Here is a 22,159-nt window from a genome sequence, read left to right as displayed (position 1 = left end):
GCCGTCCATGCGACATGGTCCAGGCTCTTCATCCGTTGACTGGTCCTCCCAACTGCCGTCCGAATCCCCATCGTTTTCGCGTGCTTGCCTTTCCAGTAGTTCCTCCTCGGTGTACTCGGGCTCGTACATATACGGCATTATTGTAGCCATTGTGTGGTAAAGAAAGTAAAATAATTTACAGAGATGGTACAGGTGTTCACAAGGCCTAGAAGCGGCGAAGGTAGCTGACCAGAGCACAGAAACGAGTCACAGAATACTCAAAGTAACACAGAGAGAGTAATGGAAATGGGCGGTACGCGTCTGCTGATGTCAGGCTCAGGGGCGGGGGATTTGATTTAGTGCCGCAAACGCAGGTGAGCCAGGTCAATGGGGGGAAATGATAGGATTATCACAAAATGGCGGCTGATTTCGAGTGCGTTAATGGACGAAAAGTCAGGTAAGGTCCATAGGAAAGTTTTCTACGATCTACCGATTTATGCTTAAAAACACATGGCCGAACCGTAGGGACAATAAAAAAAAAGTCCCGGAACTATCCTTTAAGTACAGTGTAGTCCCCGAACCCCACAAAGGAATGTCCACACACTGTATTACTGAAAACACAGTCTTTATATAATTAATATTCACAGGTATGTACACAATCACAATAACGCATTTTGTACTCGGAAGTCAATAATGATAAATATATACAATTCTAAAGTGGTACCACTAATGTTATCGAATCTCATTAAAGTGCATCAACTGTACGGTTAAAAAGTTATACAGATTGATAACGTGGAAACCAGCAATAGGGATAGGCAGGAACGTAAGATGGTTGAAACAATAGGCAGAATGCTGGCCCCGTTACCTAGACACAGTTCTGTGTGGAGATCCCCCCACCTGGCCAACCTGTAAAATAAGATATATCGCACAAGCCCAGTCCATATGTTCAATAGTCTCACTTCTTCCTATTAAATGTTTTACCCCCCCAATGTACCTGGTGGAGTAGAGTTCTCCGACGATACGTCGACCAATCCTTCTTGAGTGCCTCCCTTTCAGGCGGGAGTCACGGGTCGTCGAACATCCGACGGTGAACAGGTTGAACTATGGCCGTGAAGTGGCAGCTTCGTTCCTAGCAGTGCTCGTCAACGACAGAGCGTTGGCATCCTGCAAGGAAGAGGCGCGCGGGGCACCTCGGTGGCGATAGTTCTGGACCGCATAGAGATGATGAAGAACTGTGGCCCAGCAAGGGCATTGAGTCGTCAGCTTCTCTGTGGTCTTTGGGTGGCGGGAAACCCACCGGCGGATGCTCCTCGGCGCGTCGACGGTCGGGCCTTCTCCAGCGGGAGACAAGCGGGTAACGATGCAGACGAGAGCGTCTGATGATCAATTGAATTTCTTAGGCAAAACGGGAGCACGGCGGCTCTGGTCAGCGACGGCGGTCGTCGACAGTGGAGGACAACAGTCCGAGTGCTTCTCTTTGAGATTCCGCGGCAGTCCCCGTCTCGGGTCGGCAGTCTGTCGAAGGTCTGTCTACCAGGGAGCTTTGGCAAAGATCAGCTGTGCACGATGGTCCCTCGTAGCTCGGGAAGAGGGCGCCTTACCAGGTCCTCTCTGGGTCAGTCCTTGGAGGTACAACAGCTTTCAGATTGTGATGGAGAGCAACAGCAATTCTTCTCGTCCAGCAGGGCTTCAAGGTCAAGCGTCAGTTACTCCAGTTACTCGTCGTAGTGACCTTCAGCTTCTGAACACGATTCCTAGCAGTGAGAGGTCCCCAGATATACTGTTGATCTCCCATTCATTCCGCTGGGTCACACTCAAGCATCCAATCACGACTAAGGGCATTCATGCAGGCAGGCAGCCAATCAGGCAAACGAGGTATTCAGGCCATTCACTTCTCTCCAGACTCTCACAACAAGTTATGTGTATTGGGACAAGTACCGAGCCATTCAACACTCCAAGCTGCATTCATACCGGTTTCGGGCAGGGCTGTCTCAATCATTGTGTCAACCACCAGATACTAGACATCCACAACACAGAATGCATATTCGTCACACACTCTATTCACCCAGGTCCCACCCACAGGAGGTACCCACAACATACATCACCGGGAAGGCTCCAGCTAGTCTGGCCGGGCCTTCACAACAACACCATATATGGCATTTCCACGCAACAGCCAGTCAGGGGGAAGGGACAGAGTCAGGGCATCCCAGGACTTTGGGAAAACAAGGTAATGGGTAATAGAAAGCAAGAGGCCACCGGGGCCATCTTGTTTTCCATCAGGAATCAACGGATCCCAATGGCAGGGCCGGGGTATCCCAAAATGGAGGATACTCCGCGCACCTGTCAAATTCAGCATGGAGCTGCCACCAGCCCATACCCTGCTCTGCGGGCCACCCACAGGTGCCCAAAAACATACACTAGGGGCACAGGGTTGTACCCCCACCCATGGGTGCCATAAGAGTATCCCACGGGTCCGTTCACCAAACCAAAAGAGAGAGCTGCACCACCAGGAGTCCCACATGAACTCCTGCGTGGAAAACACGACAGAACACACGATAAAAAGCAGTAAAGGACAAGGATACAGAGGCCCTGTCCCTCCGATGCATTTCCAGCATCACAGACAGGCCCTCCAGGTGCCTGCTGCTGTAAAATGCGACCCAAAAAATGCATTTTTATCCTGTTTGAGGAACAAAATCGCAAAAGGATCGCAAAATCGCTATAAGCTGTAGGGTCTGCATATAAGGGAATATATAGGTGTGTCAGAAAACTGACACTAGAGAATTGCTTACCCCTCACTACTCTAACCTCAAAGATAGGTTGGAAACTTATTGTCACACATATATATATTTACAAGACAGCATTAATCTGTAGAGACAGCAGTTATATCAAGAACCATATGCATGAACATAAATAAACATAATTTTAATAGGGGATGTCAAACATATTAAGAAGGCACACAAAATTAAGGTACAGTGCTCAGTGTCAGGAAAAATAAGGCAGGGTTATACGTAACAGAAAACCAACAAGGAAAACAGACATAAAGGATGAATAAACTTAATATACTTTCTAATCCTAATACACAAGTTGTACAAAATGACTAAAATTTAGACATTTCATGAGATAAAAAATGTCGACATGTTTCGGCCAATAATCAGATGGGACAGTTTCTCAAGTGTCCATACAAGGGATAAATGTAGTGGCCATCATCAGGACAGGACATTTCTTCAAGATGAGCCTTATGGACAATTTACTATTGGCATCAGAGATCTAAAAAGACATATATATGCAATTAATTATAAGACATCAAGCATTGACTTCAAAAATAAGACTAAAATGTTCTTCCATGCATAGGTTATAATGTATACACAAAACTCATATTGGCTGTCTATTTTATTCACAAAAACTATGTAGGTAAACTATCAAACTGTATTCTATCTCCAAGATAGTATATCTACCGTGTTTACCACGGACCACAGTTAACATACCCTTGTGTGACATCTAAGAAAAAATCCACCCCTTACCAATAGCTCCTGGGTCGAGTGTGATCAGCACAGTGAAAAAATGAACCTTGATGATCCATTTAAGGGACAAAAATGTCACCCATAATGCCTAATTATTAGTCATCTAGTTAATTCATAGCGTCACCTACATCAATAGGTAGGAAATGGCCAGTCATTTTGAATTAGTTCTTTTGCTATTAATATGTCATTTATCAGGTTGTTAATCCCAAAGGACAGTGTTCCATCAAACCTCGGGACACAAAAAATAGTGTTCATGCGAAGAAAGACTTACATCGGGATATCGTCGAGTGAATCATGCACATAACCGGAGGAAAATCCCGCTAGGCATCATTTAACACATCCAAAGTGGAGCTTAGAAACGGCATTTGTGGTATTGAATTCACAACGTATCCTAAGTAAAGTATAAGAAGCAAGTATTTAATCTTATGGTCTTGTTAGACATGAACAAACTTTTTAACAAACGCTATTTTTATATACCTGTTCACAAGGAAAACGTCAATTGTAATTTTTAATGTGAAGAGGCGATCGGGAAATTAATACCAACACTAGGACCCCAGTAGCAATAGAATCCGTGTAGTCGAGGGCATGTTGTCCAGTTAGTGTGCAGGCAATCTGTAGAAATACAGAGCACAAAGAACTGGTCAGAAAACACGCTATTAGCGAGAGCGAGCTTGTTACTCTGAGGTGTGTGGAATACGAATGCTTACCTTGCACTCCTTGGTTCCGAGACGAACGATCCTCTCGCCGCAGCCGTGTTGTAAAGACTAATGACCAACAGACGTGCGGAGGACGGGATTAAATAGGTCTCAGCGTTGACGTAACGGCAGGCGGGGGCTCATTGATTTAAAGATACAGTGTTGTAATTGTCTCGTAGCAGGCATGGACTTAAGCCACACGTCACTGCTTGATGGCAATGGAGGCAAAACATACAGGGGAAAACCCCCAGAAATCAAAGGGCGCTACACCAAAAGGTCAAAAGCGGCCCGAAATGACCCGTGGGCAAAGGTCCACCAGAGGTGCCCCCAGGTAGCGCATCCACAACGGGAAACAGCCACCATATGGCCAATCAGAGGTCCAAAGGAGACAAAGAGTAAAACAAACGGAAATATGGATATCTAGTACCCTCATAAATGATCCAAATCATGTGATTAAACTGTTCCATTCCACAGAAGAATTTAAACCCTGGCTGACCGTATTCAGATTATATATCAACCTTTGTTCAGCTAGGCTCAGGGCTAAATCTCTATTACCTCCTCTAGGGGAGGGTAAGATTTTTTGAATGACAAACCATTTAAAATCAGTGTAATTATGTTTTGCCGCAATATAGTGAGACACCAGGGGTTTTTTCTCGATTTTATTCTTCAAACACGACCTGTGTTCACAAATTCTAAGCCGTACAGCGCGGCTGGTTTTTCCTATGTACAATAAATTGCACGGACATTTAATGCCATAGATAAGCCAATCTGAGGCACAATTGGAAAAGTGTTTTAAATTCCATATTCTGCCATTAAGTTCAATCGACTTACAGTTAGATGTTAAAGCACAAACTGAACAATGGCCACATTTAAAATGTCCTACTACCGGTGGAAGGTTCCACAGGGTAGTTTGTGATATATGTGGACATATAACTGGATAGGTATGAACCAAGCGGTCTTTTACATTTTTTTGCCGTTTGAAAGCAAACCTAGGTTGGGCAGGGCAGAATTCTTCCGTAGTCAAAATATGCCACTGTTGTTTGATAACTTTGCGTAAGGTATTGCTGATGGGGCTGAACGTGCTCACACACGTTATTCTATCTTCTGTAACCATGGGCTCATGATGAAGGCATCTAGTTCTATTGGCATATTTAGCTCTTTTATATGCTCGATTGATGCATTTTTTGGGGTAGCCCCTAGTAAATAACCGTTGCTTTAGATCTTTACTTTCTCGGATAAAGTCACCGAGATCAGTACAATTTCTTCTTAGTCTTAAGAATTGCCCGATGGGTAAATTTTCTCGTAGACTAAGGGGATGGAAACTGTTGTATCTGAGGAGTGTGTTTTTATCCGTAGGTTTACGAAAAAGTCTGGTGTTCAAAGTGCCTTCTTCAGTTTTAAAAATGGAGAGATCCAAAAACGGGATGGTGGTTGTATCAAAAGTCATGGTGAATTTAATGTGTGGATTATGATTATTTAGCCATTCTAAAAAGGAATATAGGCGGGGGAGATCCCCCTGCCAAATCATAAACACATCATCTATATAGCGAAACCATTTTAAGATGTTGTCTTTGAAAGGATTAGATGGATTATATATAGAGGTGCTTTCAAAATGGTCCATAAATAAATTGGCCAGATCTGGCGCAAAAGTCGCCCCCATGCTTGTCCCATGAATTTGTTTATAGAAGGTCCCTTCATAAAGAAAAAAGTTTTCAGTGAGGGCAATTTTAATGCACTCCATGATGAATGATGTAGGTACTTTAGACAGTGTGTCCGTCCGTTTGTTCAAAAAAGTCTCCATAATCATTAAACATTCACCCTGTGGGATGCTTGTATAGAGAGAAGTTACGTCTAAAGTAACTAAAAGATCTGTGATGTTAAGATGAAGTTCAGATATTAGATTAATCATGCTAGTGGTATCTTTTACATAAGAGTTCATTTTTAACACAAAAGGTCTAAGAAAATAGTCGGCGTAGATGGAAAGTGGCTCAAGGATGGAATTGATAGCTGATACAATCGGTCTGCCCGGTGGAGTACGCTCGTTTTTATGAACCTTCGGGAGGAGGTAAAAAGCAGGAATGGTAGGTGATGTTTTAATGAGAAATTGATGTTCATCCTGATCGATCCATTCCTCTTGCAAGGCATGGTCCATCAGGCTTTTGATTTCTTCCCGAATGGACCCCGTAGGGTCATGATTCAATTTACGGTAAAATACTGGATTATTCAATTGAAGCATAACCTCTGTGGAGTACAATGTAGTATCCCACAGAACAATACCTCCGCCTTTGTCCGCGGGTTTTATTAAGAACGCCGAGGTATTTTGTAGAGCAGTTAGAGCGATGCGTTCGCTCTTACTGAGATTGTCTTTATGTTGATTTTTGTCTTTCAAAAGATGTTTAGTTTTTTCTAGGATCTTATTTTCAAAGGCTAGAATAGCCGGACTAACCATAGCATTAGATGGAGTGAAGTGCGACGGTAATTTGAGGCCAGTAGTACTAGATGTTTTGGTAGAAGGCTGGCCATCTTTAAAAAAATATTTTAGGCGAATTAGACGGAAGAATTTATACAATTCAACCTGAGTGTCAAAGTCCTTTGCTTTAGTAGTTGGGACAAAACTCAGTCCATTTTTAAGGACTGATGTTTCGGCATCAGTGAGAACATGATTTGACAGATTATAAATGGGAATCACCAGTTCTGAGGAGGGCCCCTCCAGTTGCGAGTTTGCATCCGTGGAGGCCCTTGATGCCATGGGCGTGATTTGTTCCCTCGCCCTCGAAAAAAAGGAAGGGCTGGGTTGTTGATGTTGGAACCGCTAGAGGTAGAAGGGTTGTCAGAATCACTACTTGACGTGGTGTTAGATGTATTAGAGAAACTCACATATTTGTTCCTCGGGCGACCTGTGTTTTTGTTTCTGCTCTGTGATTGTTTATTTTGATCATCGTAAAAGGAGGGAGCAAGATAAGGATAGGTAGTGATTTCCTTATAGTTTTCATTGTCTTTTTTGTATTTCCAGATTTTCTTATCTAAAGTAAATTTTTTAAATTTAACTATTTCTTCTTCAATTTTTGTCAGTTTTTCTTTGATATCTTTTATAAGATTATCACCTATCATCTTGTTTTCAAGAGTTTCAATTTCCAGTTTTTGTTTGGTCGTCTCTTCTACCGAAGTATCGATGATCAAAATCAAATAATCACGTGAGCATTTATTGCCCACAGCGCTAAATTGTCCCTTAAATTTAGGATTGTCTAAAAACACTCTTGGAATATTTTTTACTTGCAACCCTTCAGGTATTATACCTGCTTTTAAATAGGCAAGCATCATCTGTCCATGAGATTCTGTGCGAATCAATTTTTTCTTTTTTTGTACCAATAGATCCAAATCGTCTTTATTTGCGACTGGAGTCTCATTTGTTGTATCTGTAGCTACTATGGTAGGTAAAGTCAGAAGTCTCTGATAGTATTCTTCCGAGAATGTCAAAATATTGACACTATCCATCTTGATCTAAGGCACTACAAGACGTGCGTGTCTGACTCGAGAATGGATAAATGGCCTGTCAATGAGGCCTTCCAGCCAAGGGCTGTCCAAAACATGTGATAGAAAAATAGGCCCAATCCCAATGTTTTTTGTTAACGGGGGAGCAATTCTCAAAATAGGGATAAATAACAAGGGAATATATAGGTGTGTCAGAAAACTGACACTAGAGAATTGCTTACCCCTCACTACTCTAACCTCAAAGATAGGTTGGAAACTTATTGTCACACATATATATATTTACAAGACAGCATTAATCTGTAGAGACAGCAGTTATATCAAGAACCATATGCATGAACATAAATAAACATAATTTTAATAGGGGATGTCAAACATATTAAGAAGGCACACAAAATTAAGGTACAGTGCTCAGTGTCAGGAAAAATAAGGCAGGGTTATACGTAACAGAAAACCAACAAGGAAAACAGACATAAAGGATGAATAAACTTAATATACTTTCTAATCCTAATACACAAGTTGTACAAAATGACTAAAATTTAGACATTTCATGAGATAAAAAATGTCGACATGTTTCGGCCAATAATCAGATGGGACAGTTTCTCAAGTGTCCATACAAGGGATAAATGTAGTGGCCATCATCAGGACAGGACATTTCTTCAAGATGAGCCTTATGGACAATTTACTATTGGCATCAGAGATCTAAAAAGACATATATATGCAATTAATTATAAGACATCAAGCATTGACTTCAAAAATAAGACTAAAATGTTCTTCCATGCATAGGTTCTAATGTATACACAAAACTCATATTGGCTGTCTATTTTATTCACAAAAACTATGTAGGTAAACTATCAAACTGTATTCTATCTCCAAGATAGTATATCTACCGTGTTTACCACGGACCACAGTTAACATACCCTTGTGTGACATCTAAGAAAAAATCCACCCCTTACCAATAGCTCCTGGGTCGAGTGTGATCAGCACAGTGAAAAAATAAACCTTGATGATCCATTTAAGGGACAAAAATGTCACCCATAATGCCTAATTATTAGTCATCTAGTTAATTCATAGCGTCACCTACATCAATAGGTAGGAAATGGCCAGTCATTTTGAATTAGTTCTTTTGCTATTAATATGTCATTTATCAGGTTGTTAATCCCAAAGGACAGTGTTCCATCAAACCTCGGGACACAAAAAATAGTGTTCATGCGAAGAAAGACTTACATCCGGATATCGTCGAGTGAATCATGCACATAACCGGAGGAAAATCCCGCTAGGCATCATTTAACACATCCAAAGTGGAGCTTAGAAACGGCATTTGTGGTATTGAATTCACAACGTATCCTAAGTAAAGTATAAGAAGCAAGTATTTAATCTTATGGTCTTGTTAGACATGAACAAACTTTTTAACAAACGCTATTTTTATATACCTGTTCACAAGGAAAACGTCAATTGTAATTTTTAATGTGAAGAGGCGATCGGGAAATTAATACCAACACTAGGACCCCAGTAGCAATAGAATCTGTGTAGTCGAGGGCATGTTGTCCAGTTAGTGTGCAGGCAATCTGTAGAAATACAGAGCACAAAGAACTGGTCAGAAAACACGCTATTAGCGAGAGCGAGCTTGTTACTCTGAGGTGTGTGGAATACGAATGCTTACCTTGCACTCCTTGGTTCCGAGACGAACGATCCTCTCGCCGCAGCCGTGTTGTAAAGACTAATGACCAACAGACGTGCGGAGGACGGGATTAAATAGGTCTCAGCGTTGACGTAACGGCAGGCGGGGGCTCATTGATTTAAAGATACAGTGTTGTAATTGTCTCGTAGCAGGCATGGACTTAAGCCACACGTCACTGCTTGATGGCAATGGAGGCAAAACATACAGGGGAAAACCCCCAGAAATCAAAGGGCGCTACACCAAAAGGTCAAAAGCGGCCCGAAATGACCCGTGGGCAAAGGTCCACCAGAGGTGCCCCCAGGTAGCGCATCCACAACGGGAAACAGCCACCATATGGCCAAACAGAGGTCCAAAGGAGACAAAGAGTAAAACAAACGGAAATATGGATATCTAGTACCCTCATAAATGATCCAAATCATGTGATTAAACTGTTCCATTCCACAGAAGAATTTAAACCCTGGCTGACCGTATTCAGATTATATATCAACCTTTGTTCAGCTAGGCTCAGGGCTAAATCTCTATTACCTCCTCTAGGGGAGGGTAAGATTTTTTGAATGACAAACCATTTAAAATCAGTGTAATTATGTTTTGCCGCAATATAGTGAGACACCAGGGGTTTTTTCTCGATTTTATTCTTCAAACACGACCTGTGTTCACAAATTCTAAGCCGTACAGCGCGGCTGGTTTTTCCTATGTACAATAAATTGCACGGACATTTAATGCCATAGATAAGCCAATCTGAGGCACAATTGGAAAAGTGTTTTAAATTCCATATTCTGCCATTAAGTTCAATCGACTTACAGTTAGATGTTAAAGCACAAACTGAACAATGGCCACATTTAAAATGTCCTACTACCGGTGGAAGGTTCCACAGGGTAGTTTGTGATATATGTGGACATATAACTGGATAGGTATGAACCAAGCGGTCTTTTACATTTTTTTGCCGTTTGAAAGCAAACCTAGGTTGGGCAGGGCAGAATTCTTCCGTAGTCAAAATATGCCACTGTTGTTTGATAACTTTGCGTAAGGTATTGCTGATGGGGCTGAACGTGCTCACACACGTTATTCTATCTTCTGTAACCATGGGCTCATGATGAAGGCATCTAGTTCTATTGGCATATTTAGCTCTTTTATATGCTCGATTGATGCATTTTTTGGGGTAGCCCCTAGTAAATAACCGTTGCTTTAGATCTTTACTTTCTCGGATAAAGTCACCGAGATCAGTACAATTTCTTCTTAGTCTTAAGAATTGCCCGATGGGTAAATTTTCTCGTAGACTAAGGGGATGGAAACTGTTGTATCTGAGGAGTGTGTTTTTATCCGTAGGTTTACGAAAAAGTCTGGTGTTCAAAGTGCCTTCTTCAGTTTTAAAAATGGAGAGATCCAAAAACGGGATAGTGGTTGTATCAAAAGTCATGGTGAATTTAATGTGTGGATTATGATTATTTAGCCATTCTAAAAAGGAATATAGGCGGGGGAGATCCCCCTGCCAAATCATAAACACATCATCTATATAGCGAAACCATTTTAAGATGTTGTCTTTGAAAGGATTAGATGGATTATATATAGAGGTGCTTTCAAAATGGTCCATAAATAAATTGGCCAGATCTGGCGCAAAAGTCGCCCCCATGCTTGTCCCATGAATTTGTTTATAGAAGGTCCCTTCATAAAGAAAAAAGTTTTCAGTGAGGGCAATTTTAATGCACTCCATGATGAATGATGTAGGTACTTTAGACAGTGTGTCCGTCCGTTTGTTCAAAAAAGTCTCCATAATCATTAAACATTCACCCTGTGGGATGCTTGCATAGAGAGAAGTTACGTCTAAAGTAACTAAAAGATCTGTGATGTTAAGATGAAGTTCAGATATTAGATTAATCATGCTAGTGGTATCTTTTACATAAGAGTTCATTTTTAACACAAAAGGTCTAAGAAAATAGTCGGCGTAGATGGAAAGTGGCTCAAGGATGGAATTGATAGCTGATACAATCGGTCTGCCCGGTGGAGTACGCTCGTTTTTATGAACCTTCGGGAGGAGGTAAAAAGCAGGAATGGTAGGTGATGTTTTAATGAGAAATTGATGTTCATCCTGATCGATCCATTCCTCTTGCAAGGCATGGTCCATCAGGCTTTTGATTTCTTCCCGAATGGACCCCGTAGGGTCATGATTCAATTTACGGTAAAATACTGGATTATTCAATTGAAGCATAACCTCTGTGGAGTACAATGTAGTATCCCACAGAACAATACCTCCGCCTTTGTCCGCGGGTTTTATTAAGAACGCCGAGTTATTTTGTAGAGCAGTTAGAGCGATGCGTTCGCTCTTACTGAGATTGTCTTTATGTTGATTTTTGTCTTTCAAAAGATGTTTAGTTTTTTCTAGGATCTTATTTTCAAAGGCTAGAATAGCCGGACTAACCATAGCATTAGATGGAGTGAAGTGCGACGGTAATTTGAGGCCAGTAGTACTAGATGTTTTGATACACCAAAAGCGGCCCGAAATGACCCGTGGGCAAAGGTCCACCAGAGGTGCCCCCAGGTAGCGCATCCACAACGGGAAACAGCCACCATATGGCCAATCAGAGGTCCAAAGGAGACAAAGAGTAAAACAAACGGAAATATGGATATCTAGTACCCTCATAAATGATCCAAATCATGTGATTAAACTGTTCCATTCCACAGAAGAATTTAAACCCTGGCTGACCGTATTCAGATTATATATCAACCTTTGTTCAGCTAGGCTCAGGGCTAAATCTCTATTACCTCCTCTAGGGGAGGGTAAGATTTTTTGAATGACAAACCATTTAAAATCAGTGTAATTATGTTTTGCCGCAATATAGTGAGACACCAGGGGTTTTACATCTAACACCACGTCAAGTAGTGATTCTGACAACCCTTCTACCTCTAGCGGTTCCAACATCAACAACCCAGCCCTTCCTTTTTTTCGAGGGCGAGGGAACAAATCACGCCCATGGCATCAAGGGCCTCCACGGATGCAAACTCGCAACTGGAGGGGCCCTCCTCAGAACTGGTGATTCCCATTTATAATCTGTCAAATCATGTTCTCACTGATGCCGAAACATCAGTCCTTAAAAATGGACTGAGTTTTGTCCCAACTACTAAAGCAAAGGACTTTGACACTCAGGTTGAATTGTATAAATTCTTCCGTCTAATTCGCCTAAAATATTTTTTTAAAGATGGCCAGCCTTCTACCAAAACATCTAGTACTACTGGCCTCAAATTACCGTCGCACTTCACTCCATCTAATGCTATGGTTAGTCCGGCTATTCTAGCCTTTGAAAATAAGATCCTAGAAAAAACTAAACATCTTTTGAAAGACAAAAATCAACATAAAGACAATCTCAGTAAGAGCGAACGCATCGCTCTAACTGCTCTACAAAATAACTCGGCGTTCTTAATAAAACCCGCGGACAAAGGCGGAGGTATTGTTCTGTGGGATACTACATTGTACTCCACAGAGGTCATGCTTCAATTGAATAATCCAGTATTTTACCGTAAATTGAATCATGACCCTACGGGGTCCATTCGGGAAGAAATCAAAAGCCTGATGGACCATGCCTTGCAAGAGGAATGGATCGATCAGGATGAACATCAATTTCTCATTAAAACATCACCTACCATTCCTGCTTTTTACCTCCTCCCGAAGGTTCATAAAAACGAGCGTACTCCACCGGGCAGACCGATTGTATCAGCTATCAATTCCATCCTTGAGCCACTTTCCATCTACGCCGACTATTTTCTTAGACCTTTTGTGTTAAAAATGAACTCTTATGTAAAAGATACCACTAGCATGATTAATCTAATAGCTGAACTTCATCTTAACATCACAGATCTTTTAGTTACTTTAGACGTAACTTCTCTCTATACAAGCATCCCACAGGGTGAATGTTTAATGATTATGGAGACTTTTTTGAACAAACGGACGGACACACTGTCTAAAGTACCTACATCATTCATCATGGAGTGCATTAAAATTGCCCTCACTGAAAACTTTTTTCTTTATGAAGGGACCTTCTATAAACAAATTCATGGGACAAGCATGGGGGCGACTTTTGCGCCAGATCTGGCCAATTTATTTATGGACCATTTTGAAAGCACCTCTATATATAATCCATCTAATCCTTTCAAAGACAACATCTTAAAATGGTTTCGCTATATAGATGATGTGTTTATGATTTGGCAGGGGGATCTCCCCCGCCTATATTCCTTTTTAGAATGGCTAAATAATCATAATCCACACATTAAATTCACCAAGACTTTTGATACAACCACCATCCCGTTTTTGGATCTCTCCATTTTTAAAACTGAAGAAGGCACTTTGAACACCAGACTTTTTCGTAAACCTACGGATAAAAACACACTCCTCAGATACAACAGTTTCCATCCCCTTAGTCTACGAGAAAATTTACCCATCGGGCAATTCTTAAGACTAAGAAGAAATTGTACTGATCTCGGTGACTTTATCCGAGAAAGTAAAGATCTAAAGCAAGGGTTTTTACTAGGGGCTACCCCAAAAAATGCATCAATCGAGCATATAAAAGAGCTAAATATGCCAATAGAACTAGATGCCTTCATCATGAGCCCATGGTTACAGAAGATAGAATAACGTGTGTGAGCACGTTCAGCCCCATCAGCAATACCTTACGCAAAGTTATCAAACAACAGTGGCATATTTTGACTATGGAAGAATTCTGCCCTGCCCAACCTAGGTTTGCTTTCAAACGGCAAAAAAATGTAAAAGACCGCTTGGTTCATACCTATCCAGTTATATGTCCACATATATCACAAACTACCCTGTGGAACCTTCCACCGGTAGTAGGACATTTTAAATGTGGCCATTGTTCAGTTTGTGCTTTAACATCTAACTGTAAGTCGATTGAACTTAATGGCAGAATATGGAATTTAAAACACTTTTCCAATTGTGCCTCAGATTGGCTTATCTATGGCATTAAATGTCCGTGCAATTTATTGTACATAGGAAAAAACAGCCGCGCTGTACGGCTTAGAATTTGTGAACACAGGTCGTGTTTGAAGAATAAAATCGAGAAAAAACCCCTGGTGTCTCACTATATTGCGGCAAAACATAATTACACTGATTTTAAATGGTTTGTCATTCAAAAAATCTTACCCTCCCCTAGAGGAGGTAATAGAGATTTAGCCCTGAGCCTAGCTGAACAAAGGTTGATATATAATCTGAATACGGTCAGCCAGGGTTTAAATTCTTCTGTGGAATGGAACAGTTTAATCACATGATTTGGATCATTTATGAGGGTACTAGATATCCATATTTCCGTTTGTTTTACTCTTTGTCTCCTTTGGACCTCTGATTGGCCATATGGTGGCTGTTTCCCGTTGTGGATGCGCTACCTGGGGGCACCTCTGGTGGACCTTTGCCCACGGGTCATTTCGGGCCGCTTTTGACCTTTTGGTGTAGCGCCCTTTGATTTCTGGGGGTTTTCCCCTGTATGTTTTGCCTCCATTGCCATCAAGCAGTGACGTGTGGCTTAAGTCCATGCCTGCTACGAGACAATTACAACACTGTATCTTTAAATCAATGAGCCCCCGCCTGCCGTTACGTCAACGCTGAGACCTATTTAATCCCGTCCTCCGCACGTCTGTTGGTCATTAGTCTTTACAACACGGCTGCGGCGAGAGGATCGTTCGTCTCGGAACCAAGGAGTGCAAGGTAAGCATTCGTATTCCACACACCTCAGAGTAACAAGCTCGCTCTCGCTAATAGCGTGTTTTCTGACCAGTTCTTTGTGCTCTGTATTTCTACAGATTGCCTGCACACTAACTGGACAACATGCCCTCGACTACACGGATTCTATTGCTACTGGGGTCCTAGTGTTGGTATTAATTTCCCGATCGCCTCTTCACATTAAAAATTACAATTGACGTTTTCCTTGTGAACAGGTATATAAAAATAGCGTTTGTTAAAAAGTTTGTTCATGTCTAACAAGACCATAAGATTAAATACTTGCTTCTTATACTTTACTTAGGATACGTTGTGAATTCAATACCACAAATGCCGTTTCTAAGCTCCACTTTGGATGTGTTAAATGATGCCTAGCGGGATTTTCCTCCGGTTATGTGCATGATTCACTCGACGATATCCGGATGTAAGTCTTTCTTCGCATGAACACTATTTTTTGTGTCCCGAGGTTTGATGGAACACTGTCCTTTGGGATTAACAACCTGATAAATGACATATTAATAGCAAAAGAACTAATTCAAAATGACTGGCCATTTCCTACCTATTGATGTAGGTGACGCTATGAATTAACTAGATGACTAATAATTAGGCATTATGGGTGACATTTTTGTCCCTTAAATGGATCATCAAGGTTCATTTTTTCACTGTGCTGATCACACTCGACCCAGGAGCTATTGGTAAGGGGTGGATTTTTTCTTAGATGTCACACAAGGGTATGTTAACTGTGGTCCGTGGTAAACACGGTAGATATACTATCTTGGAGATAGAATACAGTTTGATAGTTTACCTACATAGTTTTTGTGAATAAAATAGACAGCCAATATGAGTTTTGTGTATACATTAGAACCTATGCATGGAAGAACATTTTAGTCTTATTTTTGAAGTCAATGCTTGATGTCTTATAATTAATTGCATATATATGTCTTTTTAGATCTCTGATGCCAATAGTAAATTGTCCATAAGGCTCATCTTGAAGAAATGTCCTGTCCTGATGATGGCCACTACATTTATCCCTTGTATGGACACTTGAGAAACTGTCCCATCTGATTATTGGCCGAAACATGTCGACATTTTTTATCTCATGAAATGTCTAAATTTTAGTCATTTTGTACAACTTGTGTATTAGGATTAGAAAGTATATTAAGTTTATTCATCCTTTATGTCTGTTTTCCTTGTTGGTTTTCTGTTACGTATAACCCTGCCTTATTTTTCCTGACACTGAGCACTGTACCTTAATTTTGTGTGCCTTCTTAATATGTTTGACATCCCCTATTAAAATTATGTTTATTTATGTTCATGTATATGGTTCTTGATATAACTGCTGTCTCTACAGATTAATGCTGTCTTGTAAATATATATATGTGTGACAATAAGTTTCCAACCTATCTTTGAGGTTAGAGTAGTGAGGGGTAAGCAATTCTCTAGTGTCAGTTTTCTGACACACCTATATATTCCCTTGTTATTTATCCCTATTTTGAGAATTGCTCCCCCGTTAACAAAAAACATTGGGATTGGGCCTATTTTTCTATCACGGGTCTGCATATATACAAGAATGCATAGAATCTGGATGTTCCACGAGCCATTTTGGCAAACTTGGACCCCGTGAATGAAAGGGCTGGAAGTGTGGCGCAGTTGAATAACATATCTGAAGGCGAAGAAATATTTGAAAAGGCTTGCCTGGCCCAGTGTCAAGAGTCGGGCCGCCAAGAGCCTGGTTATCTACTCAAGAAGATACAAGCTGAGCTCCTGTTTGAGGTGTACCTGAAAAATGCTAGAGGTGCGAAGGTTTCTTTATTTAATAGTATTAAATTCAACAAAGGAGCTCAAAACGTGGTCTCTAGTCACATGGTCAGATGAAAGTAGACTTTGGGGCGAGCTACACCGAGACCAGATGGTAAGGCCATGCCTTCACTCCCTTTTATTCTCAGGCACAGTGAGGCTCCACAAGGCCGAGTTCAAACACATTTAATTGAATGGAAAACCGCAGGAGTGATGATGGAGGTTGGGCTAGTTGGGTGGGGTGCATGACCAGGCGAAAATTCCCCATTGAGCCCAATGGGGAATGGGGAATTCCCGAATGGGCCCAATGGGGAATGGGAACTAACCTTTGCGCCAAACCCGTGTTCTGGCGCTAATAGCGCCGGGGGGTTTGGTGGTAGGGCTAATAGCCACCGCCCAACTCGGGATGAGGCCATATCTCAAGCAGGCTTTATTAGTCAGTGGTCTACTGTCCAATGGGTATGGAAGTCCGTACTGCACTACATTTTGTCGAAGAGGAATTTTATTACGGATTTTGTTTCATATCTATCTGGGGGGTGGGTTTAGGGAAATAATTAATGTAGGGCTTTAAGGGGAGGGCTGCAGGGGTCCCCCCGCATATATATATGGCAAAATCAACCTGTACAAAAAAAATGAGATGAATTCTTCTTCGACTAAATATTTTCGATCCCGATCACACCCTGGCGAATACTAGCTAGAATGTATTTATTTGTATAGCACACCAAACCCGTAGGCATCAGGGCGCAATTTATCTCCACAAACTGTGTTGACAATGTTGTGAAGGTTTGTGAATAGGAATCACAAGCTGCCTTCTTTGACTGAATCACACATTGCACAATTTCTGTATAATACCTAGGTTTGTGTATTGATCCGATGTCCTAAGGTGTTTCCTGGAGACAAATTGGTTTTCTGATAAAATATGACAACCCTCGACTCAATCCATCACTCTGTGCTACAGCCGCTGCCCATCGATCGGCTGGTCAGGACGTGTGTCTGTCAGAGATCGGGCCTGCTGCAATGGGCCTCTCACGTGTGCCTTTCTTTAAAGAATGGGCCGCTTCTGATGATATCAGCCGATATCAGCCTAAATACCGTGTTGCGAACCAAATTGCGAATTTGCAAACAGTGATGTTCTAATAATGGAAATAATCAACCAGTTCGCATGAATGAGCGCATTGCCAGAGCACATAAAAGAATTTGAGGCGCAGAGTAACACCACTTTATAAACTCACCCAATGATCAAGATATTCATGGGTATCCCGTTGTTTCCACAAAGTACATTACTTTGCAGTAATTTACTTTCTGGTAATTACTTCAAATTAATCCTGTGTAGTTGTTTGATACATACATCCCGGCCTAATTGTCTTATCAGGCTCGAAGAATAGCTCAGGGGCCACCCGTTTGTCTTGGAAGAAAGACAGTGCATAGCAACACAGGTTCGAATCCCAGGTTTGCAGCTTGAACCTGGGACCAGATTACAGAAACTTTGCACCAGTGCAAAATTGCACAGTATTAGCACCAGGGCAAAGTTTGCCCTATTTCTAAAAACATGTGGAAATATTAGAAAACCATTGCACCATGAAAAGTGCATTTTGGCATGTTATAAGCACTAGAACAAAAATTGCCCTAGTGCAAACATGATACATTTTCACTGTAATTTTGCAACAGGGCAAAGTGTGCCCTAGTGCTAATACGAAATGGTATTAGCACTAGGACAAACTTTACCCCAGTTCAAAAATGTATCAAAAATTTATCTTTTTTGGACTAGGGCAATTTTTGCATTGGTGCTTGTAACATGCCAAACTGCACTTGTCATCGTGCAATGGTTTGCTAATATGCCCCAGTGTTTTAGCAAACCTTGCCCTAGTGTTAATACCGTGCAAACTTTGCACTTGCGCCGGTGCAAAACTTCTGTGATCTGGCCCTGGTCTCTGGTATTAAGCGCATTATAAAATAACACTAGGGTGGTAGTGAAGGGGAAGGGTGTGACCCCCCTCCCCCTAATTAAATAAAATCCAAGTAAAAATTCGAAGTACTTTCCAGGAAGTAGATTACCACAAAGTAATTTTGGTCCTTGAATTAACATGGACCCATCCATGGAAGGGAGGTGAAGTCCCACGCAAAGCCAGAGGTGGAGGGGCAGCCAGCAATAGACAATGCCCGGGCAGCAGGAAGACCAAGGCACATCTGAGCATTTGCCAGAAAAGCAATCACTGGTGCAGAAATGATCATCCTGGTGCAAGGTGGCACCAGGGATGCAGACAAGCTGTTTGGGAACACAGCACGTGTCCCAGAGCCAACATAACAATCCATGTTGCAAGCAGCATGTCACAGTGGGAACAAATGCCCGGGGTGTCAGCAATCGTCTCTCACATAATGTTGAAAAACACTGGTATGATGTGAGAAGATGGCTCCAAGAAAACAAAGCAGAACACTTGCAGATTTCCACTGCAATTGGTGGAGAGCTGACCTCGTGGTTCAGACCGCAAACGAGGCTTATAAAGAGCACATTGTGAAGTCAGGGGGTCCTTGGATTGGCAAACAGCAAAAAGGAAAGGACCAGGAAACAAGCCTTCTTTGCCTACACCCCATGACTATGGAACCTCCTCCCTGTCAGCATCAGACTCACCCCCACGCTCCTACAATTCAGAAAAGAACTCAAGATCCATCTCTTCAAGGAGTCTCTGCTCCTCAACAGCTAGGCCATCACATCGCCCCTACGGCACCTGGCTCGCTAGATGCCGTCTGCTCCTCACCTCCCTGCCACGCTGTACCCCTCTTCTGTGCCCTTCTGTATACTACCCCCCGCTGTATATCTCTTCTGTTGTTACCCATGTAAAGCGCTCTGTTATGCATCTGTACTGTTGTATACCTCTGTAATGCACTCCGTTGCTTCTCGAAGCCAGGTCCACGCTCAAGAAATACCAAAATAATAATAATAATGTGGACCCCTGAGACCCTGCAACATCAAAGAGAGAGAGAGGGGGGGAGACAGCACAACTAGGCCTCATGCTAACACCACATACTTCACTAGGACATATAGTTTGGAGAGGCACGCATGAGAACCAGAATATGTCATTTATGGGCAACAGCATAGCGATAAATGTATTCAGAGATGGTAATTCAACAGCAATCACATATCCAGCATAGGGCACAGCTATTATACGTTATTTACCTGCCTTATGGTCTGCATGGATCCATGACTTAGAATTATACCATATTTTGTCTCTCATCTCCCCCATACAGCCATCACCATTGAGAAAGCCATGCCACAGGTGGAGGCGGACGAATCAGCATGCCCTTCAGCCTGTAGATGAAGACATATGACCCACCAAACATTGCATGACCTAAAACCAGAAGGCAGTCAGATGCGACGGAAGAGATAGGTGTCGCGCCTGTAATCGAACAATTCAAGCACCTTGACACTCAATGCTTTGTGTGCAACAGTGGTATCTCAAGGTCATCCAGTTGGTTGACATTAGAAAAGAGGGACTATGTAGGGACTACACCACAAAGGCAATGGTGATGGCTTACCAATCCGAAAGGCCAGAGAGAGGGTTAGTAATGTGTTGGTGAAGGAAACAGGGTCCACGACAGAGGAAAAAATGGTAGCCTTTGAACATTCCTTTCAATGCTAGCAACTGACCCTGCTCTCGTGAGCAGGATAAGTGTGAGATTACTCAGGCATATAGTCTTTGGGCAACTCTCAGACAAACCCCAGCAATATTGGCAGATATTGGTGCCGCATGGACTAGCACATTGTAACGCTCACCTGATTCCCGCAGAGGCGCCGGTCTTGACTGGGTGAATGCCGTATCTTCAAAGGTGATGTGTAACACACGGTTGGCTCTTTGGGCTGGACCTCTGTGCACTGTATGTCTGACTCGAAGAGTAAGATGTCTGCAGATAGAAAATATGGGATTAATGAACTGGGGTTATTGGGTGCCTCTCTCCTCTTCCCTTTCTCTTCTCCTGTAGAACCCCAAAGGTTAACGCCCTCACCTTAGGTAAGTGAACGCCGAGCTCTCCATCTGCCTCGGGGCAGGGTGCGGTAACCAGTTTCTTCACTGGATAAGGGTGCAGGCCTCTTGACCTCAGAGGACTGCTGTCCGTCGTTAACTGCACGAACGGTAAGTTCTGGGCACTTCAAATGTCTTAAAAGTCTTTTGTAATGATATCTCTTGTTTTGCAGGGTTCCGGCAATGGCGGATGGCGGGCTGATGAGAGTTGAGGATCGAACCCGCGTGAAGAATACAAGCGCCTGGAAGCACGTAAGTAAGCGCTTGTAGTCTGCTTCACGATGCGCACTAACTGTCCCTTTTATCTTGCAGGTACAAGTTCGGAGCTTTAGAGAAGCTGAAGGGTGCTGGAATACCCACTGGATTCGGCGTGGGAAGGAGTAATGGCACGTGAGTAAAAAAGTTGCCCAATGTCTTTAAACGCACCTTCTTTTGTCTTTCAGATGCGGGATGCAGCGCCGAAGACCTCCGGAGCGTGCAAAGAGCTGGTAAGCTTTTGTCTTTCAGATGCCGGAATGCAGTGCGAAGACCTCCGGAGCATGCGAAGAGTAGGTAAGCCTTTGTCTTTCAGATGCCGGAATGCAGCGCGAGGCGTTGGTGACAGCCGATGGACCAGGTAAGAGATGCGCTGCCACTGAAGACCGTAGTGCTAACCTGTTCTTTCTTTGTCTTTACAGGTGCTGCTGAAGAATGGATTCCAGGATGGTAAGCCTTTGTTCCCTTAGGCCCAGGATCAGAAGCTGGAGACACGATGAGCGTTCTGCTGCAGAGAATGCAGAATAACGCAAAGCATGATTCATCCATCGGGTGTGGTTTGAATAGCCTCCTGTAGTGCTTAGGTGTCTCCTTCCACAGCCACGCCTAGGTAAGAAAAGAGTTCCTGCTTTCCAGAAGAGTTCCAGTGTTCTGAACCTAGGGAGTGGCTCCTGCCCCACCCAACAGGAAAAGTAGTCCCAAACAGAAGAGGATCAGGGGTTCAACTGGCAGGTAAGTAAGCAGCATGGTCTGCTGCAGGTAAGTCCAGCGCTGGGACTGGACATCTTTATGAGCCTGGTGCCACTGGCGCCAGGACAGGGTCCAAAAGGTCCCAATTGGGACTGGCTGGCACTCGGAACCGGGGTTATGGGGTTATGGGTCTGCTTCCAAGGGAGTCGGGCAAGTCCTGATCTTTTGGAAGCAGAGATCATGACAGCACCCCCCCTCAAGGCCCCTCCCAAACCGGGCTTCTCCGGGGGTTTTGGCTTGTTAGGAAATGTTCGATG

At 42.7% G+C, this 22,159-nt stretch overlaps 2 long non-coding RNA genes across 2 annotated transcripts; one reads left to right on the top strand and one right to left on the bottom strand.

The window, feature by feature from the left end:
• Positions 1–8,014: 8,014 nt before the first annotated feature.
• Positions 8,015–9,024, bottom strand: LOC138513114 (uncharacterized). The gene is made up of 2 exons (XR_011281712.1): positions 8,912–9,024; positions 8,015–8,386 (listed from the first exon to the last, which is right to left on the bottom strand). It is a non-coding gene; the product is annotated as an uncharacterized lncRNA (long non-coding RNA).
• A 6,368-nt stretch (positions 9,025–15,392) lies between these two features.
• LOC138513113 (uncharacterized) lies at positions 15,393–16,390 on the top strand. The gene is made up of 2 exons (XR_011281711.1): positions 15,393–15,505; positions 16,031–16,390. It is a non-coding gene; the product is annotated as an uncharacterized lncRNA (long non-coding RNA).
• The last annotated feature ends 5,769 nt before the right edge of the window (positions 16,391–22,159 follow it).

The sequence above is a fragment of the Ambystoma mexicanum genome, chromosome 12 (assembly GCF_040938575.1).
Source record: "Ambystoma mexicanum isolate Mex_15411 chromosome 12, UKY_AmexF1_1, whole genome shotgun sequence".
Classification (NCBI taxonomy): Eukaryota; Metazoa; Chordata; class Amphibia; order Caudata; family Ambystomatidae; genus Ambystoma; species Ambystoma mexicanum.
The sequence above is the reverse complement of the archived record's forward strand: the minus strand, read 5'-3'. Positions and strand labels throughout refer to the sequence as shown.